At 35.5% G+C, this 5,430-nt stretch overlaps 1 pseudogene; it reads left to right on the top strand.

Annotated features, from left to right (window-relative positions):
• Positions 1 to 779: 779 nt before the first annotated feature.
• LOC131044064 (uncharacterized) lies at positions 780 to 2,573 on the top strand (annotated as a pseudogene).
• The last annotated feature ends 2,857 nt before the right edge of the window (positions 2,574 to 5,430 follow it).

Below are 5,430 nucleotides of genomic sequence, written 5' to 3'. Positions count from 1 at the left end.
ATGCAACAAGTTGGTAAAGAAATAGAATATTTGAGTTTTAAATGCATGTTCAAACAGTGAACTTAATGAAATCAGAATCAACTGGTAATGAAATGAGTGTCACGAGCCCGTGCTCGAACTTCATTTCTACATAAGATCAATCCCAGCATGTACCAAAGTCAGAAATTTAATAAGGATAAAACACAATCTCATCAAAAGCTGCAACAAATGCTGAAGGTCAAGCATTACTTGAACTCAAAGAAGGACTAAATGAATCCACAGGATTACTTGGAACTTGGGATCCAAATTTAGTAGAACCCTGCACTAGTTGGTCTCACATCACCTACAGTGGAGGACATGTTATAGCTGTGCTGGAACTGTTCGATAAAATGCCTTTAAAAAGATGTGGTATCATGGAATGTGATGATTCCAGAATATAGACAAAATGGCAACAGGAAAAGATGTACGAGATTCACATTTGAAAAGTGAAATGTCTAATAACTACCGTAAGGAGGAGACAGCGAAAGAAAATGAAGTTGCAAATCGGTTGCCTGGGGATGAAGAAATATTGAGTGGAACTAGAGAAGGAAACTACTGAGACTAGCTACGAGGAAAAAGTGTTTGAGCTTACATCAATAGGAAAACTGTTTCCATATGCTGAAATATTCAAGTGGCTGTCGTGTGGACATGATGGCAAGCATCCAGCCTGTGATTCGTCTTATTATGGTCGAAGGGAGTTCTCTTTTACTCTAAAACATGATATATATATTCGGTTTCAATCTTTTCAAGATGCAGCAGATATGGAGAATTCTATTGGAGAGAAGTGTCCACATAAAATAGATATTGGAGCTGTGTACAATGTTGATCCTGCAAAGAGACACGCATATGCTCAAATAGGAGACAAGGTTTTTCAGTCTTATAGAAAGGGAGCTGGTTAAGTGTTTCCCAAAGTGAAATGAAGGCCACCACAGAATAAGACTTGCATGCAAAAGGTTGTGCAAGCTCATACAGATTATTTGAGCACAAAACATGCAAGGAATACAAAAGAATCAGGAGCTTGTATGATTATGTTTTACTGAAGATTGTTCCCTGGGTCTTACATTGGTGGCATTGTGTGTGAAGTTCTGGTTCCTAAAGAGCATGTGATATATGGCAGAGGCTACAAAGTTAATCAGAGTTTAAAACAAATAAAATTTGGGCTAATATTCCCCCACGTGATTGAGACATTAATACCATACTGTCTCTTTCATTCAAGTTATATTGTGATAGCTGTCAATCAGTGTGATGGCATGATAGACTGTGTGCAGGTGAATACAAAAGAAAATGACTGTAGAAGAAATGGAGATTTTGGTTGGTGATGGCATTTATTGACATATACCAACCACAACCTTGAATGTAAAACCATGATATGCCTTGTACCTTGCTTATTTTGTTTTTACAAAATTTGATCCTTGAGCTTTGAAACTTGCCAATTTGGTTTTCTGTATATGGTATTCCGTCCGCTTTATTCTAGGTATGGTGGATTTGTGAGATAAAAGGATGTATGACAGTGAACACCAAAATGGGTGGCAAGATGATCAGAAGCACTGCATTCAGTACCAGTTAGTCTGACATGGTTATAAATGAACTTTATTTTTTGTAAATTTCTATTTTCCAATGAAGTCCATTCCTATAGTAGTCATGCCTATCAATAACAGGAAAATGGAGGAATAGTGTCGTGGAGTCCACTACTGGGTCTATGATGGAAGAGCAAGAAGGCTTAGCAATGAGCAAAGAGCTGCAATTGCTTCCTATTTTCGTGTGTACAAGGGGAGTGAAAACACTAATAAAATGGTCTCTCTGAGTGGGCCTGTGCTGCATCCTTCCTTGACAAGAGCTTATGTAGATGTCTTAAGGATTTATTTTGAAGAGAAAATACTTCCAAGCCAAAAGTTATTTTCATCTGAAGACAGATATCAGAAGATATTGGATTTGATACCAGATGATTCAATTGCATCCCAATTTTGAGAGAAATGGCGAGAAAACAGGCGTTCGTCTGTTTCAAAAGAAGATAATAATATTGGTCGCTGGAAATAATTGAGATAGCTACTTGAGTCAGGAAAACATAGGGCACCAGGATTACGACATTGCATTGAGGAAATTGTTTTCTCTTACACCTACCCTCGGCTAGACATGGAGGTGTCAAAGCATATGAATCACTTGTTGAAGGCACCATTTTGTATTCATCCAAAAACTGGTTGTGTCTATGTGCCAATAAATCCTGATGATTGTGAGAACTTTGATCCTACAAGTGTACCCACTCTTTCTCATTTGCTTCAAGAACTGAACACAGGAGGAGTTCTTGCTTCCGGAGGTAGTTTTAATTCGGATGGAAAAAATTGGGAGAGAACATCGATTGCGAAGTCCGTTTATCTTTTCAGATCAGTATTTTTACAACCATTTCTGAAATCATGCAGGGCTGAGCTGGAAAGCGCATACAACACAAGGCTGCATGAATCTGGAGTGAGGGATTCTTTACGCTGGTAAAACACTTCCGGTGGAAGGCTAGAAAAGAAACCCCTATTCATCATCAAGGCTAATGTGTTGTAGGCAAGTGCAAAATATGGTGCGTGCAATATGATAAAATGTAAAAAAAAAAAAAACGAACACAATAAGTTTCCTGGTAAATGTGGTGCGAGCATACCTGTAGAGAAAACGATTTGCATTTAGAGAGAAGACTCAGAAAGCCCAGCACTCTTTGTCAATGGCGGCACCAAACCCTCTAGAACTTTCTTCACTGTTCGCACTTTGCAAAATGAGAAATAACGAAGGAGTGCGAAACTTTTAGGGTTACAAAAACCCTTTGTCATATTTTATATTCTCCTTCAAGTCCGCTGGGCTTATTAAATATGCAATATAATAAAAATCAAACATATTCGATAAATAGATGTTTATTAATATATCAAATATGTTTTATTTTTATTATATTTTTGTTTTCATTCTTGTTTCAAAAAGCTGATATTTCTTTGTAAAAAGTATTTAATTACAATGCAATTATAAATTGTAATTGAATATTATTATTCGAAATGTAAAAGGTATATCCATATGCAAGAAGGAGACTAAGTCTTTTGACTTAGTTTTGAAGGAGGAGTTAATTCAGGAGAGATAAGGCTCTCATTGAAGAAGTCTTTTCAGTTTGGAGACATAAGGAGAGCATATAGGATCATGCATAACCACTTGGGAAACATTCAAAAGGAGTTGAGATAATTTTGGAGACAAGAACGTTTTTATAGGAACATGAGGTTGTTTGAAACCAAATGGAGCGAATCTAGGGAGGTTGGAGCACTTTTAGGTAAAGGGTCGAAGTTGGACTTTTCCACCATTTTGGGGAGCTTTTATTACTTGGTTAAGTGTTTTGAGGCTGTTTCTAGTGATCTTTTGGGTTGGTTATTTATTAAGGAAGACTTTTCCTGGTTTATAGCCCTCTTTGGTGTCTTCTAGACTCCTCTTTTTGAGGCACTTTTCTTGCATCCGACCCAATCAGTTGGGGGTTTTTGTACTTAATGCCTGAAGACACTTCATTTGGAGTTAGTTCAGATTTATGCAAGAATAGTGTTTTGAGAGACTTTTTTCTTGTCCTTAGCATTTTCTTTTGCACAGATTCTATAACTCAGATTTGGAGATATGATATATGAAACAGCATCTTTTGGAGCGATTTTCTATGGAATCAAACCTTGTTATCCTTCCAATTTTTTGTGTACAAGCATGATTGATGAAGCTAAATTTGTGAGTTATATTACTCCTTGTTTACTTGTCTCAGTCAGTACCTTAATATAGGAACGTATGTATGTTTGCAGGTCATAGTATGTGTTTTAAAGTTCAAAATTTTTGAGTGAAACATTATTATTCCCTCATTGGTTCGTCTCAAGACCTTATTATGAAATACTTATGCAAACGTATAACAGGAAAGAAGTGTTTATCAATTAAAGTAGAATATTGCAGACTGAGATCAGTTTTTATTATTTGTCTCTCACATTTTGGTGTATCACCAGGTTCTAGTTAATTTTAGTTCAGTTTTAAGTACCATTTCTGTAATTTCTTACCCTTTACCCTGCAAAGTTAGTCCAATATTAGAGAGTATCAGGTGATTATCCAATAGGAACCGGCCTAGGAACCGGAGGTTTCATTTCAAGTTGTGCATTGCCCACATGCAGAAGTGAATCCCATGTTAAGCCAGATTACTAAACTTGTAGTTTAGTAGGGTGCAAATTTGTGCCTTAACATTTACAATGAGTTTGGGTGTCAAGTCCAAGTCTGAGTCCAAGTCCAAAATTAGCTTGCTGAGTCAAATGTAAGTTTGAGTCTTGCAAAATTGTTTTGCAAGTTAATTTACATTTCTATAAGGCAATTGCAAATTTATATCACCATAACCTTTTAAGTCACGAGATGTATTGTCTCCTAAACAAATCTTACTACCATCATTTTTCTCAAGAAAATTGTTAAATCAATCTCTATGACATGGCATAAGAACCAATGCCCATAATTCTATGAACTAATTATTACAATCATTTGTTTCAATAGAAAGAGTAGCATCTAAAATAAACAACTTTAGATTATGAAGGTTATCACTTATCCTTCCCTCACCATTTGCATAGTTACCTTCATATTTATTATTTTTGGACTCATTAAACTTATTTTTTTGACATTCATAAGCATATTGTCCAAACTTTCTATGATAGTTACAATTTCCCTTTTTCTTTATATTGGAATGTGATTAAGATGATGCCCCATCTTGATACCTTTTGTTATCAAATTTGCATCCTCCTTTGTTCTTTGCCCATTGCTTTCCTTTGGATGACTTCTAGTTCTTGTCCTTGGTCATCAAAGATGAATCTGCATTCTAAAGTATGCTTTCCACATACTTTCTCTTTTCTACAAAAGTTTATCATCAACCACAGGAGCCAAGAATCATCTATAAGAAAAATTGCAAGCTCTATAACAACTGAAGAATTTTGTATTAATGCACTAAAGAATTGAAGATTAAATATTGAAGGTGCAATTACAATGAATGAATGACTTGCTTTATAGACAGAAAGAGATGCCCTAATCCTAAAATTAGAAGAACTAAATCAATGCAAAGTAAGAGCTAAATTAAACTCAAGTACAAGCTAAAAAAGCTAATTAGAAGTGCCTCTAAGTGAACTTAGAATAAAAAAGCATAACACCTAGATAAAATAAAGCACCCAAGTTTAGCTTAAGTGAAAAAAAATTGAAGGACCTAATTAATAAATAATTAGATAATTGTCTTAAAATTACTCTAACACCCCCCCCCCCTAAATTAACTTAGGGATAACCTAAAGAGCTAATGATGATTGCATAATGCATGTATGAATGAGACCTAACAACAAAGGCCTAATTAGATACTCATGTACAAACCAATGCAAAGAAATGCAACTCACAACGATGAGGTCT

The sequence above is a fragment of the Cryptomeria japonica genome, chromosome 7, assembly GCF_030272615.1.
Source record: "Cryptomeria japonica chromosome 7, Sugi_1.0, whole genome shotgun sequence".
Taxonomy (NCBI): Eukaryota; Viridiplantae; Streptophyta; class Pinopsida; order Cupressales; family Cupressaceae; genus Cryptomeria; species Cryptomeria japonica.
Note: the sequence above shows the minus strand (reverse complement) of the source record. Positions and strands in the feature narration are given on the sequence as shown.